Below are 17,246 nucleotides of genomic sequence, written 5' to 3'. Positions count from 1 at the left end.
GGAAAATTCCCACTTCAGCTCCTATAGTTCCAGGAAGTTCCGACAGATGGCGGCGCTATATGTAATGTTCAAAATGGCATCTGTAGCGGATGGGCGTTCCAAGTGGAGACCTGCCAATGAGTTCCTTTTGGCAGAAAACCAGAGCATCGCGGATACTCGTAGGCACGTCCAGAACGTCTACAGAGACCTGTCAGTGAATAGTAGTACGCTGGATCGTTGGGAGAAGTGTCTTGTCACCATCGCAACAAGGTCACGCAAACCTTTAACATTTCCCGCGTGCCGGCCTGCCTCCCACATCTGTGACTCTTCCAGTGTTGGGATGTGCGGACACTTTCATTCGAGGTGAGCGACGTATCACAATCAAACAACTCGCTCCACAACTGGACGTCTCTATTGGTAATGTTGACGCACTCTACCACCAGTTGGAGTCTCTCAAAGCTGTGTGCCTGCTGGACACCTCTTCACCTAATAGAAGGCCGTAAGAAGCAAGACAGGGCAATTTGTGCGCAATTGCTTGCGCTTTATGAGGCTGATCGTGACAATTTTTTGTGGTACATCGTCACAGGCGATGAAATATGGGCTCACCGCTTCGAACCGGAAACAAAACGGCAATCCATGGAGCACCGCCACACCACCTCTCTCCTCAGAGGAAAGAGTTCAAAGCCACCACGTTACCAGTAAACTCAAGGCGCCGTAATGGGTGTACGATAGGTGAATACCATCCTCCGACCGATGGTGCAACCATATCGGCAGAATGTTGGCGAGGCATTCGTTTTCTTGCACAACAATTTGCGCCGCATCGTGCCCATCTTGTGAATGACTTCCTTCAGGATAACGACATCGCTCGACTAGAATGGCCAGCAAGTTATCCAGACACGAACCCTATCGGACATTACTGTGATAGATTGAAAAGGGCTGTTTACGGGTGACGTGGACCACCAATCGCTCTGAGGGATCTACGCCGAATCGCCCTTGGGGAGTGGGAGAATCCAGACCGACAGTGCCTTGATGAACTTGTGGATAGTATGCCACGACGAATACCGGCGTGTATCAATGCAAGAAGACGTGCTACTGGGTATTAGGGGTCCCGGTGTGTACAGCAATCTAGACCACCACCTCTGAAGGTCTCGCTGTATGGTGGTACAACATGCAATGTGTGGTTTTCATGAGCAATAAAAATGGCGGAAATGATGTTTATGTTGATCTGTATTCCAATTTTCTGTACAGGTTCCGGAACCGAAGTGAGGGAAGACTTTTTTTGATGTGTGTATATTAGTGTGTTGCAGTCGTAAGTAAACGGATGACTTTCTCTCGTAATTCGATTTATTGTTGTGCATTTTTCGACCTTGATATGATCTTAGTTCGGTGGATATATGGTCTTGGGAAGCAAGCAAGCAGTCAGTCGGGTGCGGTGTGTCACAGTTAGTAAATTACCGTTGTGTCACGGGATTAACATTTTACAGTGAGGCTAGTGACACATTTATTTACAGTTATCGATGGTGGAGTGTTAGTATTAAGGGCAGCAGAAAGTATTTAGCATTATTTAGGCAGGTAATGAGGGGGTGGTACATCACACCTGTTCGAATGGTTCATACTGTACGCGAACCGTAAGGGTTTGGGTTCCGGCACTGGCCCAGCAGGCACCGTTTGAATCCAACAGCCAGTCGTCCACAGCAAAAGATTCATTTCAGAAGCAATTTATGAAAAACTGGCTCGCAGTATAAACTCGTGACGATGATTCCCGGGAGCATCCTGTAATTCAACGAAAAAGACAGCAATCGAGAGACGTTCTGTGATACCCAGTGCACCGCAAAAGCCACAAAAGTTTTTATTTTCCCTTCTGCTACGTCCGACAACGAAGACATGAGCCACGAGCTTCCTACATTCTAAAATACGCTGCTCGCGGGAAGAGAGAGCGGACGCAGAGAGAAATAGCGGGGGAGTTGTGAGAGGGAGGGGGATAAAACGTACGATCGGCCGTGGGCATGTGAAAGCGGTAGACAACAAAAGGCCGCGCACGAGGCGCCGTATTTTATTTCGACTCTGCACGGCGCCGCGGTCCTCTTTGAGGAGTAAATCCCATGATTTACGGCCCGCGAATCCCGCGCGGCTTTCTGTCGTAGAAACGGGCAAGAGGTGGTGGAGCGGGGAGGGGGCAGGAGGCGGAAGGTAGGGCGAAAAGGGGGAACGGGGTGCGAGAGAGCGGAAACGGGGCGCTGCGAGCGTAGGGGATTCACCGAGCTCCCCCCACTGGCGTATCTGCTCTGACCTCACCCACAGACGCACCGCAGTGCGAATTTTGCAATTTTCATTACCGGCCGCGCCGGCTAAAATTCGCGTTCATAATGGGCCGGGGCCTGCGTAAGCCACCCGCGGAGGGGATTCCCCGGCCTTGCGGATGCGCGAAACCCACCCCAGGACCCTACTGCTTCCACCACCACTACCCCCCGCACTCACGCGCTACCGTATGGCTCCACCGGTGAGGAGGGTGAGTTTTTGTATTTAAGCCAGCTCCCCCCTCCTGGCGTGGGAGACTACTGAGCGGGCGGAAAAGAGCGAGTCCTGGGTGGGGATCCGGAAAAATGTGGCCGTGAATTCATAATGCGGACGGGCAGATGTCGACCACCTGCTCCCTTGTACCACGTGGATTCAAACACTGCATTATCTCTACCGCTGCCAGCTGCTGCTGCCTGCTGGTTGCCAGTTGCTCCTGCAGCCTGCTGGTCGCTGCTGCAGACTGTCTTGGGACCCCCAGTCCCGGCCGTAAAAACTGGGCAGGGGGCGAAAGGGAGACCGCGCTCGGCTGTGCAGCTCATCCATGTTTATTGCGGAAAAAAAGTAAAACAGCGTTGCGAGCAATATCTCTGGCCACCGAAACGCAACGTTTTTAAGCGATAAAACCCGACCTGCGTGGAGAGAGATATTTCTGCGTCAAAAGTAAGATATCTGTTGCGAAATGTAATTCGCGTCCCTCGCGCGTGAATCTCTCCTTCATTACCGCAGGTACGATGGTAGTTGGGTGCGAAGGATAAGACGTCACGTTAAATTACATGTGCCGAAATGTAGGTCATCGTTCAAGGCGGAAGAAACTGCTAATTAACAGAATAAAACTTTGCAAGCGAGTCATGTTGTCAGTTAATTCATACGCAGATAAATGAAATGGCACCAAAAAGTGCTTCTCATTAAAGCGTAGCTGAAGAAATATGAGGGAGAACTTTTTCTTGCAAATAAGAGAAGAGCGATCGACAATAGAACATTACATGTAAGCACCTGAATATGTTGCGATGTATGTTGTTTTCATACCGACCGTATTTGAGATGGCCAACTTTTTTTTTTATCTTTTCATCTCCAATGTCAGCCTCCGCTCCATCACCGACGGTCTTGTTGACACTGTAAAGCAAAACTAGTACATTTCTTGCCCCTTGTCACGCGCAACAGTTTAGACACAGGAAAAAAGGAGGAAGTTCTGAAACTGACAATACAGGTTCTTTAAAAACTAAATGTAAATAATTAAAAAAAATGGCTGTGAGCACTATGGGACTTAACATCTATGGTCATCAGTCCCCTAGAACTTAGAGCTACTTAAACCTAACTAACCTAAGGACATCATACAACACCCAGTCATCACGAGGCAGAGAAAATCCCTGAACCCGCCGGGAATCGGAACCCGGGAACCCGGGCGCGGGAAGCGACAACGCTACCGCACGACCACGAGCTGCGGACTGTAAATAGTATCCTTAAAATATAGTTAAAAGTGAATAATGTTACAGCTATCGCCCAATCACATTCGATGCCTCTGTGAAGGAGATTTATTATCATCTGATCCCATACTTGAGAATGTGCTGAGCTGATGTCTAGAAAGTCAGCTTCAAGGTTTTACCATATGTCCACCTCGTTTCCCCAAATTTTAGCTATATATTCTTAACGTGTCAAGAGAATGACTGGCTCAGTGGTCAGCAAGTCACGTTACCGTATGCCTTTTTTTAGATCTTCTGTGGCTTTAGTTGTGTTTTAATTCGTTCTGTTTCCTCCTCCTCCGTTGTACTAAGGCCTGCGAGATAGAGTGACTGTTTGGGTTAACTGGAATGAGCTGGGAGTGAGTGAATGAGTGCCATTTTATAAGTTTCCTGCTCACTATGTGACAAAAATTTTAGTCATCTTATCCGCATTTTTTTTAATATGCGTAAGGTCGCTGGTACCTTCAGCGTTGAGTGCCCGTAAGATTGTCTCCAACATGCACCGTGAACTTGTCTAGGGATGAAAGAACGTAAGTGGCACTGAAGTAGCCCTTGCTGTGATTACCAGTAAATGCGAGAAACTAGTCTCTCAGAACGTGTCGGTGTGAATACGTACTACAGACTGTAAAAACAATTCTGCGTGAGCTGCATCTGTGGTAAGTTGCAAATGCGGCTACAGTATGCAGCTTACGGTTGGCATTGTCCTGATACTGTACCTTGTCCTAAAATCGCGACCTCAGCTCCCCTGGCATGGGGCTCCTTTGTTAATTCTGCAATATGAAATTAGATTCATCCGTGAAAATCTCCACGCGTTCATAGTTCTGTCACGATTCTGCAACAAACGGATCCTAATGTAGACTGCCTTTGGACTTGGGGCATAATGACGAGCTCCTCTGTGCGATCTAACACACTTTGCCAGGAAACTTCAAATCACAAAGTAGCTCTATGGTTCGCAGGCAATTGTCTTGTAAAGGTATAATGACATTTGCAACTCAGTGATGTTACTGTCTGGAGTCGTTACTCCTCATGTATATTCTCGTGTTTCGAAATCATTACATAAGACTTTAAGCGAAACGGTGACAAATACAACAATGTTGTGGCTTCGGTTTTCATCTGATTTATTTCAAGACGTTAAGAAACTATATACACCAAAACAAATTGCGAAGTGCGGATGCGTTGTATTATGTAGTAATCTTAGCACATTGGCTACACCTTTCTCAAAACGAAACTGTAAATACTAATTACTCATTTTGTTCGTAACGCTATGCTTTTCAGTACCTTTGAATAATGTGCCAATTCCCATCACGCATTGTCTTTTCTTGTGCGTTTCCCAGAACTGCATTGTGTGGGGGAAATAACGGTCACTTTCTAGCGAGATGCTCAGTTTCTTTTTACTTTACGTTACCAGTTCTTTCCAATTACTGAATATATTTGACAATATCAGAATCGGAGAAAGCTATTGTAAGCAGATAATCAACTATAAAATCATAAAAATAAACATCTTTCCCTAAAACCTTTTAAAAATTTGAAAATTTTTCTACGCACTGTCTCAATCACATCTGACATCAAAAATTTTTATTAAGTGATGACCAGTTTAAAAACTTTGGACTTCAAGCATAGGTTACATGGGAAATCTTAGTTTGCAGATAGTGACTGTAACGAAAATAATTATGTAGGGTGTGTTTCATGTGATCTGTGAAGACAAGAGTGAAGCTACCGGAACTTCTTTCGTATAAAGAAAAAAAAAGGTTTCGTGCGATTGAGACACTATACAGAATATTTCTGAGAAGTTTGAAAAGTTGTATTAAAAGTTTTTAAAATTTTTACTATGTTGTAACTGATTTTCCCGACTACCCTTAACTTCAGGCCACTGGTGTTCTACCCTCGCTAATACTAGGACTGCTGTGACTTATCATGTATCTTATTCCGGCCGACATACGTGACTGGCTTGGGTAGCGAGCCTTGGGCAATTGAGCAAAGGAAAAACTGCCATCAAGGCGGCGGGGTGTGCCTATCGTCTACGTGAGATACGCCATTTCCATCACGGGCGCAGCGCGCCGACCTCGTGGCCTCGGGAACAAGGACATTCTTAAACTGTGGTCCACTGGAGTGTGAAAAGAAACGGAGAAACTCTACAGCAGGAGAGCGCAGTTCTGTAGTAACTAACTTCACTTTCAACATAACATACTTCCAGACGTTCTGTCTTTGTACACGCAAAACAAGTAGAGAATCACGTTTTCATTGTAATCCATAGTTATCATCATCATTACTATCATCACATCACATCATCATCATCATCTTGTTCTTATTCTTCCACCGTCTTTTACAGATTAGGCCTATCGAGCTGTTCTGGGCTCAATTCCATCTCTTAATTGGCCGTTTTTTATTTCTGCTTCGTTTGAATTTGTGTTCTAAGGCCGTCTCTGAAACCCTTGTTTCCCCCATGTGTTCAGATTGTCCCATCCAGTTTTGTTTATATTCTTCTATTTTTTTCCATTTACGGCAGAAATAGTCAGTTATTGTATAAGGGTTTCGTTAGGGTTCCTGTCCAACTTGCTGCACCCTTTGACTATTCGTAGAAATTTCATTTCAGCCGCCTGAACATGGCTAAAACCTTTTCTCTTCATAATCCAGGATTGACTGCCATACAGTAGAAGGGCAGCACTATCATATTATTGAATTTCTTTTTTGTATTTCTTCGTGTATATTTTAATGTTCTGCTTATACTGCCCCGTATGATCTGATATCTCTGTAATTTGATATCTAGACCTAAAGGAAGCAACATAGTTTCCTAGGTAACTGAAGTGCTGGAGTTGTTCCAAAATCTGACCTTAGATTACAGTTTTGTTTCGTAATGGGTATTTCCCTTGGAAAGGCATATCTTTTAATTACTGGTATCTTAATGTTACAATCGTTTCCAATCAGATTTAAGACATAGAGTGATTTTTGTAGTTTATATTCAAAATTTTCTATCAATACAATGTCATCGTAACATATAATTATATGTTAATACATTTATTCTCGTGTACCTCCATGTATCCCTCCTGACGCTCTTCCTTTTCGTTTTCGGATGGCATTGTCTACATAAATATAATAACGAGTAGGCGATAGAGTACTCCCTTGTCTCACACCTCGGTTTATTCAAATCCTTGTCTCTGTGCAACTAAGGACGTCAAGTATGATGTAAGTTCCCTTATATGCACTCTTGATGCAAATTATTAATTGATTTGGGTACCGACATTTTGCCATAATTTCCCATAGGATCTATCTCCATCCAACCTTTTCAAAATCTATCGAAGTTGGTAAATTAAATTTTCTTCTTTTCTGTATTATTTGTCGCCCAGTAAATATATTATTGCCACATCATTTTCCTCTCATGAAGCCACATTGTTCTTCTAGAAGTGAGATATCTGTAATGAATCTTAATCTGTTATTTGATGCGCCGGCCGAAGTGGCCGCGCGGTTCTGGCGCTGCAGTCTGGAACCGCGAGACCGCTACGGTCGCAGGTTCGAATCCTGCCTCGGGCATGGATGTGTGTGATGTCCTTAGGTTAGTTAGGTTTAACTAGTTCTAAGTTCTAGGGGACTAATGACCTCAGCAGTTGAGTCCCATAGTGCTCAGAGCCATTTGAACCACCATTTGTTATTTGATGCATCTGATTATCTTTTGTAGACAGGGCTTGACATGTTGTCACCTCTATAATATGAAGTTTTGCTGCTATCTCCTTTTTCTTAAACGGTGATAAAACACTTTTGCTGTAAGCCAGTCTTCCGGAATGTTAGTGTTCAGTCTGCATTACATAGTGACCTAAGCAAAATATCTATACCTCGCTAATCAAAGTTTATTGACGCAGAAAATAAAAACAGTTTTTAATCGATAAAAATTCAATAGCTTGAATGATTCTTTTGAGAAGGAAGTAGCCAACTGCCTTACGTGTTCATCTCCAATCAGAGCATTCCTTTGAAAGGGCGGGGTCGACTTCCTTCCCCGTCCTTCCCTAACCCAGAGACCGATGACCTCGCTGTTTGGTCTCCTGACCCAAACAACCCAACCCCTCCAATCGGAGACTATGATTCTTCACTGATAAATCGGTGATGGAGACATCCATTAGTTATCTGCCAAAACAGATACTGAATAAATTTTTCCCAGTGTGCTGTTGTAATCCCCGTAGTTCTCCTATCACAGTCTTATGGTCACAGATTTCACATGTTCGTGGCATTCCATGGAATTATGTAGTGTAATGCTAATATACACAGAGTTGACAAAAATAGTGAAATAGCGATATACACATGAACAAATGGCGGAAGTATCACATACACAAGATATGAAAGGGCACTGCATTCCTAGCTCTCAACTGTACTCAGGTGATCCATGTGAAAAGGTTTCCGACGTGATTTTGGCCGCAGGACGGTAATTAACAGACTCTGAATGTGGAATGGTAGCTGGAGCTACACGCATAGGACATTCCATTCCGGAAATTGTTAGGCAATTCAATATACCGAGACCCACAGGATCAAGGATGTGCGTAGAACCCAAACTTCAGGTATTACCTCTCATCATGGACAATGCAGTGGTAGACTGCCTTCACTGAACGACCGTGAGTCAGTGTTTGCATGGGGCGGTCACTGCTAACAAACAAGCAATATTGCGTGAATTATCTGCGGACATCAATGTGAGACATACGGTGAACTTATCCGTTAGGACAGAGCGGTGAAATTTGGCGTTAATGGGCTATGGCAGCAGACGACCGACTCGAGTGGCTTTTTTAGTCCATCTGAACCGACCGTAGACTGGAAATGGTTATGTTCGGCTACTTGGAGACCATCTGCAACCATTCATGGACTTCATGTTCCGAAATAACGATGGAATTTTTATGGGTGACTATGTGCCATGTCACTGGGACACAACTGCTCAGGATTGGTATCAATAAAATTCTGGACAATTCGAGTGAATGGTGACGCCAGATGGAAGGCAACTTCCAACGTCTAGATGAGTTCATGTCACGTAGAGTTGCGGCACTACGCCGGGCATAAGGATGATCATGGAGCGCTCAACTGCGCGGTTATCAGCGCCTGTACAAATTCCCAACCTTTGCTCATCCCAGTCTCGCTACTTTAATGAATGAGGATGAAATGATGAGGACAACACAAACACCCAGTCATCTCGAGGCAGGTGAAAATCCCTGACCCCGCCGGGAATCGAAACCGGCCAGGTATAAGGAGGTCCGACACGATATTAGGAGCTATTTCATGACTGCTGACACCTTTGTGTATGCTGATGAGCAGAAACTTTATGAGCATTTACTTAACAGCCTGTTAGTACACTTTTGGAACGCAATACAGCAACGATTCTGAGTGCAATGGTTTGGACAAGCCCTTCGTTATTTTCCGAAGGTGGTTGGCGCCAGATGTCTAGGCAAAGGTCAAGCGTTTCACGTCAAATACGGCCGGTGGTTTGCGAGTACGCAGCTGACACCCAGTAGCGACCTACAAGTGTTTCAACAGGTTCATAGCAGACGATGCCACATTCCTCCACAAACCCAGCAACAAACTGTCGAGTGTTGTATTTCGTTCCACAGAGGGACAAACAAGCTATCAAGCAGATGCTTATAATGTTATAGCTCATCAGTGTATTTATTCCAATCTTCTGTTAGTCCAATTTCTTCTTCACCCTCTCTCTGCCCATGTCTATCCCCCATTTCTATCCATCTCCTCCCACTTACTTTAGTTGCTACTATCCCTTCCTTTCTCTGCACCTCTCCTCCTTCCTCTCTCTCCGTTCATTTCCTCATCATTCCTGTCTCTTCCCTCTACTCCTCTCCCTCTATTTATCTGTTCCTTCCGTCTCTTTCCATATCTCACACACAAGTGTGCGCATAGTTACCTATACCTCTAGCGAATTCCACCAAGCAGTTTCGCTTTTACGCAGTTCAGTTTTTATGTCATATCTCCTGAACTACATATCGTCCAATGGTGTAATAGCTAGTACGTTCAGCGGTATAAATGGATACTGTCTGTGAAATGTGTTTCCCACAGGTTTAGGAGTGAAGAAGTAAGAGATTAAAATGTCACCTATGATGCAACAGGTTTACTGCATGTACAGCGGAAAAGTAGTAAGCAATAAAGATTTTCATTTCATCGTTTTGTCGGGGTTGTCAGCGAGATGGAGTTGCGTAAAAGCTTGAAATTGTGTGTAAAGTCTTTGCAAGTCACTAGGAGCTCTTATTCTCAAATGATGGATGAATGAAGTTCAAATGGTTCAAATGGCTCTGAGCACTATGGGACTTAACATCTATGGTCATCAGTCCCCTAGAACTTAGAACTACTTAAACCTAACCAACCTAAGGACATCACACAACACCCAGCCATCACGAGGCAGAGAAAATCCCTGACCCCGCCGGGAATCGAACCCGGGAACCCGGGCGTGGGAAGCGAGAACGCTACCGCACGACCACGAGTTGCGGGCTGATGAATGAAGTCTCGGTACTAGTATTTCGTGGGCTAGACTTGTTTTTCAAACCCACCTCCAAACCTTTGAATGTAAGTGGCTCTTGCCTCCACAGCGCTTCTGTCAGGTCAGGATGTGACGTGTGTAACAAGTATGGCTGTAATCAGTGCAGTGGCTTGGACGGAAATGTGGCATTACACACATACACGGTGTTACAAAAAGGTACGGCCAAACTTTCAGGAAACATTCCTCACACACAAAGAAAGAAAAAATGTTATTTGGACATGTGTCCGGAAACGCTTACTTTCCATGTTAGAGCTCATTATATTACTTCTCTTAAAATCACATTAATCGCGGAATGGAAACACACAGCAACAGAACGTACCAGCGTGACTTCAAACACTTTGTTACAGGAAATCTTCAAAATGTTCTCCGTTAGCGAGGATACATGCATCCACCCTCCGTCGCATGGAATCCCTGATGTGCTGATGCAGCCCTGGAGAACGGCGTATTGTATCAGAGCCGTCCACAATACGAGCACGAAGAATCTCTGCATTTGGTACCGGGTTTGCGTAGACAAGAGCTTTCAAATGCCCCCATAAATGAAAGTCAAGAGGGTGGAGGCCATGGAAATGGTCCGCCTCTACCAATCCCTCGGTCACCGAATCTGTTGTTGAGAAGCGTACGAACACTTCGACTGAAATGTGCAGGAGCTCCATCGTGCATGAACCACATGTTGTATCGTACTTGTAAAGGCACATGTTCTAGCAGCACAGGTAGAGTATCCCGCATGACATCATGATAACGTGCTCCATTGAGCGTCGGTGGAAGAACATACTGACGAAACTAAAATGAGCTCTAACACGGAAATTAAGCGTTTCCGGACACATGTCCACATAACATCTTTTCTTTATTTGTGTGTGAGGAATGTTTCCTGAAAGTTTGGCCGTACCTTTTTGCAACATCCTGTGTACAGGGTGGTCCATTGATAGTGACTGGGCCAAATATCTCACGAAATAAGCGTCAAACGAAAAAACTACAAAGAAAGAAACTTGTCTAGCTTGAAGGGGGAAACCAGATGGCGCTATGGATGGCCCGCTAGATGGCGCTGCCATAGGTCAAACGGATATCAACTGCGTTTTTTTTAAAATAGGAACCCCATTTTTATTACATATTCGTGTAGTACGCAAAGAAATATGAATGTTTTAGTTGGACCACTTTTTTCGCTTTGTGATAGAAGCGCTGTAATAGTCACAAACGTATAAGTACGTGGTATCACGTAACATTCCGCCAGTGCGACGGTATTTGCTTCGTGATACATTACACGTGTTAAAATGGACCGTTTACCAATTGCGGAAAAGGTCGATATCGTGTTGATGTATGGCTATTGTGATCAAAATGCCCAAAGGGCGTGTGCTATGTATGCTGCTCGATATCCTGGACGACATCATCCAAGTGTCCGGACCGTTCGTCGGATAGTAACGTTATTTAAGGAAACAGGATGTGTTCAGACATATGTGAAACGTCAACCACGACCTGCAAGAAATGATGATGCCCAAGTAGGTGTTTTAGCTGCTGTCGCGGCTAATCCGCACATCTGTAGCAGACAAATTGCACGAGAATCGGAATCTCATAAACGTCGGTGTTGAGAATGCTACATCAACATCGATTGCACCCGTATCATATTTCTATGCACCAGGAATTTCATGGCGAAGACTTTGAACGTCGTGTACACTTCTGTCACTGGGCACAAGACAAATTACGGGGCGATGACAGATTTTTTGCACGCGTTCTATTTAGCGACGAAGCGTCGTTCGCCAACAGCGGTAATGTAAACCGGCATAATATGCACTACTGGGCAACGAAAAATACGATGGCTTCGACAAGTGGAACATCAGCGACCTTGGCGGGTTAACGTATGGTGCGGAATTATGGGACGAAGGGTAATTGGCCCCAATTTTATCGATAACAATCTAAATGGTGCAATGTATGCTGATTTCCTAGGTAATGTTCTACCGATGTTACTACAAGATGTTTCACTGCATGACAGAATGGCGATGTACTTCCAACATGATGGAAGTCCGGTACATAGCTCGCGTGCGTTTGAAGCGATATTGAATAGCATATTTCATGACAGGTGGGTTGGTCGTCGAAACACCATACCATGGACCGCACGTTCACCGGATTTGACGTCCACGGATTTCTTTCTGTGGGGAAAATCCAAGGATATTTGCTATCGTGATCCACCGACAACGCCTGACAACATGCGTCAGTGCATTGTCAATGCATGTGCGAACATTACGGAAGGCGAACTACTCGCTGTTAAAAGGAATGTCGTTACACGTATTGCCAAATGCATTGAGGTTGACCGACATAATTTTGAGCATTTATTGCATTAATGTGATATTTACAGGTAATCACGCGGTAACAGCCCTTCGTTCTCAGAAATTATAAGTTCATAAAGGTACATGTATCCCATTGGAACAACCGAAATAAAATGGTCAAACGTACCTACGTTCTGTATTTAAATTAGAAAAACCTAACTGTTGCCAACTGTTCGTCTAAAATTGTGAGCCATATGTTTGTGACTATTACAGCGCCATCTATCGCAAAGCGAAAAAAGTGGTCCAACTAAAAAATTTCTTTACGTGTTGTTGTTGTTGTTGTTGTGGTCTTCAGTCCTGCGACTGGTTTGATGCAGCTCTCCGTGCTACTCTATCCTGTGCAAGCTTCTTCATCTCCCAGTACCTACTGCAGCCTACATCCTTCTGAATCTGCTTAGTGTATTCATCTCTTGGTCTCCCTCTACGATTTTTACCCTCCACGCTGCCCTCCAGTACAAATTGGTGATCTCTTGATGCCTCAGGACATGTCCTACCAACCGATCCCTTCTTCTAGTCAAGTTGCGCCACAAACTCCTTTTCTCCCCAATTCTATTCAATACCTCCTCATTAGTTTTGTGATCTACCCATCTGATCTTCAGCATTCTTCTGTAGCACCACATTTCGAAAGCTTCTGTTCTCTTCTTGTCCAAACTATTTATCGCCCATGTTTCACTTCCATACATGGCTACACTTCATACAAATACTTTCAGAAACGACTTCCTGACACATCAATACACGATGTTAACAAATTTCTCTTCTTCAGAAACGCTTTCCTTGCCATTGCCAGTCTACATTTTATATCCTCTCTACTTCGACCATCATCAGTTATTTTGCTCCCCAAATAGCAAAACTCCTTTACTACTTTAAATGTCTCATTTCCTAATCTAATTCCCGCAGCATCACCCGACTTAATTCGACTACATTCCATTATCCTTGTTTTGCTTTTGTTGATGTTCACCTTATACCCTCCTTTCAAGACACTGTCCATTCCGTTCAACTGCTCTTCCAAATCCTTTGCTCTCTCTGACAGATTTACAATGTCATCGGCAAACCTCAAAGTTTTTATTTCTTCTCAATGGATTTTAATACCTACTCCGAACTTTTCTTTTGTTTCCTTTACTGCTTGCTCAATATACAGATTGAACAGCATCGGGGATAGGCTAGAGCACTGTCTCACTCCCTTCCCAACCAATGCTTCCCTTTCATGTCCCTGGACTCTTATAACTGGCATCTGCTTTCTGTACAAATTGCAAATAGCCTTTCTCTCCCTGTATTTGGCCCCTGGCACCTTCAGAATTTGAAAGAGAGTGTTCCAGTCAATATTGTCAAAAGCTTTCGCTAAGTCTACAAATTCTAGAAACGTAGGTTTGCCTTTCCTTAATCTTTCTTCTTAGATGCGTCGTAGGGTCAATATTGCCTTAAGTGTTCCAACATTTCTACGGAATCCAAACTGATCTTCCCCGAGGTCGGCTTCTACCAGTTTTTCCATTCGTCTGTAAAGAATTCGCGTTAGTATTTTGCAGCTGTGACTTATTAAACTGGTAGTTCGGTAATTTTCACATCTGTCAACACCTGCTTTCTTTGGGAATGGAATTACTATATTCTTCCTGAAGTCTGATGGAATTTCGGCTGTCTCATACATCTTGCTCACCAGATGGTGTAATAAAAATTGGGGCTCCAATTTAAAAAACCGCAGTTAATATCCGTTTGACCTATGGCAGCGCCATCTAGTGGGCCAACCATAGCGCCATCTGGTTTCCCCCTTCAAGCTAGACAAGTTTCGTTCTTTGTAGTCTTTTCGTTTGACTCTTATTTCGTGAGATATTTGGCCCGGTCACGATCAATGGACCGCCCTGTGCATACACACTTTTTTGTAATCCATATGAATTACTGTATTTCAGCAAGTTGTATGTACCACATCGTAAAATACCCTGTTCCCTTAATAGTTGTGTGTGAAAGCAGTTGATGAGTGACAGGTTACGAGGCGAGGGTAAAGGAGTGAAGGGCTGAACTGCTGAAAGTTTGCAGACGACATTCAAGAGCAATAAGTGTAATGCAGCGCACGAGTGATCTTGGTACGGGTGTGGCGCGGCGCGGCGCCGGGGCCACGTTATGAGGAACGCCGCTGCACCACCCGCGGCCACATCTGGCGCTGGCAGAGCGAGCGGGTGGGGAACGCACGACGCACGCACGCTCGCAGCAGCGCCGAGGCGGCGCGGCGCGTTTATCAGGCTGGCTGCTCGGGCGCGCGCCGCAGCACTTCGACAGATTGTCACAGTTTATTGTATCGCCGGCGCCTCTTCACACCCTGCAAACGACGGGAGCGAGTTCCCTGCCCCTCCTCATCCCCCTTCCCCATTCTGTCCCCGTCCCATCCCACCACAACCCAGCAAGCAAATATCGTGAAAGCTTACGCTCGTTGGAGCTTCGCCGTGAACGGCTTCGGCTCTGAAAGATTGTAGTGGCGCGACGGGCGATGCGGGGTGCGTCGTAAAAGGCGCTTCAGAATATCTAACTTTCAGTGGGGACCCAATAGTTTGCAGTCTGCTAGTGCCGCCGGCCGTGAATGGCTGCTTTACTCATCCGAAGGGTGACAAGTGGCACATAGCCTACCTTCAGTTCACCAACATGCTGTCACTTACAGAAGCTTTAACTCTGTGTTTTGCAAGAGAAATTACTTCTCATGTTTAATCGACACCATGTTGGGAAGGAAAGGTCCAGACACAGTTCGGACGGTCCCATCGTGAATCCACAATAGTCAGTATTAGCTGGCAAACCGAACTAAACTTTCGGCCAGGTTGTCACTACAGTCCTATTCTTTGTTGTTTCTGCTGTTGATGCTGTAGTCTGCCGTGTATAATTCTCTTCAGTCTGCATAACTATTATAACCGACTTGCATGTGAACATAAACTACTGGCAACTAAAATTGCTACACCACGAGGATGACGCGCTACAGACGCGAAACTTAACCGACAGGAAGAAGATGCTGTGATACGTAAATGATTACCTTTTCAGGGCATTCACACAAGGGTGGCGCCGGTGGCGACACCTACAACGTGCTGACAAGGGAAAAGTTTCCAACCGATTTCTCATACACAAACAGCAGTTGACCGGCGTTGTCTGGTGAAACGTTGTTGTGATGCCTCGTGTAAGGAGGAGAAATGCGTACCATCGCGTTTCCGACTTTGATAAAGGTCGGATTGCAGCCTATCGCGATTGCGGTTTATCGTATCGTGACATTGCTGCTCGCCTTGGCCGAGGTCCAATGACTGTTAGCAGAATATGGAATCGGTGGGTTCAGGAGGTTAATTCGGAACGCCGTGCTGCATCCCAGCGGCCTCGTATCGCTAGCAGTCGAGATTACAGGCATCTTCTCCGCATGGCTGTAACGGATCGCGCAGCCACGTCTAGATCCCTGAGTCAACAGATGGGGACGTTTGAAAGTTAACAACCATCTGCACGAACAGTTCGACGACGTTTGCAGCAGCATGGACTATCAGCTCGGAGACCATGGCTGTGGTTACCCTTGACGCTGCATCATAGACAGGAGCGCCTTCGATGGTGTACTCAACGACGAACCTGGGTGCACGAATGCCAAATCGTCATTTTTTCGGATGAATCCTCGTTCTGCTTACAGCATCATGATGGTCGCATCCGTGTTCGGCGACATCGCGGTGAACGCACATTGGAAGCGTCTATTCGTCATCGCCACACTGGCGTATCACCCGGCATGATGGTATGGAGTACCATTGGTTAGACGTCTCGGTCACCTCATTGTTCGCACGACGGCACGTTGAACAGTGGACGTTACATTTCAGATATGTTACGACCCGTGGCTCTACCCTTCACTCGATCTCTGCGAAACCCTACGTTTCAGCAGGATAATGCATGACCGCATGTTGCAACTCCTGTACGTGCCTTTCCAGATACAGTAAATGTTCGACTGCTGCCCTGGCCAGCACATTCTCCAGATCTCTCACGAATTAAAAAAGTCTGGTCAATGGTGGCCGAGCAACTGGCTCGTCACAATACGCCAGTCACTACTCCTGATGAACTGCGGTATCGTGTTGAAGCTGCATGGGCAGCTGTACCTGTACACGCCATTCAAGCTCTGTTTGACTCAACGCCCAGGCGTATCAAGGCCGTTATTACGGCCAGAGGTGGTTGTTCTGGATACTGATTTCTCAGGATCTATGCACCCAATTTGCGTGAAAATATAATCACATGTCAGTTCTAGTATAGTATATTTGTCCAATGAATACCCGTTTATCACCTGCATTTCTTCTTCGCGAGCAATTTTAATGGCCAGTAGTGTATTTCCGGCTCCCTCTACTACTTTTACCAACCACATTTCACCCCGTCACAAAACGGACAATTCCTTGATGCCTCGCGATGTGTCCTATTAACTGATCCTTTCTTTTAGTCACGTTGCGGTATACATTATTTTTCCCCATCTCTCCTTCAGAAGTCTTCTTTAGCACCATATTTCGAAAGCTTAAATTTTATTTTTGTCTCACCTGTTTACCGTCAACGTTCAGTTCAATTACCTTCAGAAAAGGCTAAGATAAAAGAAGTCCATTTTTCAGAAATGCTTTCGTTGACTTGACACCATACTATTTTTATTATCTCTACCTCGGCCATCGTCAGATATTATGCTGCCTAAATAGCAGTACTCAA

The 17,246-nt window shown here is 45.1% G+C and overlaps 1 protein-coding gene across 2 annotated transcripts in view; it reads right to left on the bottom strand.

The window, feature by feature from the left end:
- Positions 1 to 17,246, bottom strand: part of LOC126484068 (hemicentin-2-like) — a 1,942,222-nt gene that overhangs the window by 1,592,662 nt on the left and 332,314 nt on the right. The window contains exon 2 of one of the 2 annotated variants that reach the window (XM_050107431.1): positions 3,308 to 3,390. The exons of the other annotated variant lie outside the window; for it this stretch is intronic. The gene's annotated coding sequence lies outside the window, so the exon portion shown is untranslated. The remainder of the gene's footprint in view (positions 1 to 3,307; positions 3,391 to 17,246) is intronic. 2 annotated transcript variants of the gene reach the window in all.

The sequence above is a fragment of the Schistocerca serialis genome, chromosome 6, assembly GCF_023864345.2.
Source record: "Schistocerca serialis cubense isolate TAMUIC-IGC-003099 chromosome 6, iqSchSeri2.2, whole genome shotgun sequence".
NCBI classification, from domain to species: Eukaryota; Metazoa; Arthropoda; class Insecta; order Orthoptera; family Acrididae; genus Schistocerca; species Schistocerca serialis.
Note: the sequence above shows the minus strand (reverse complement) of the source record. Positions and strands in the feature narration are given on the sequence as shown.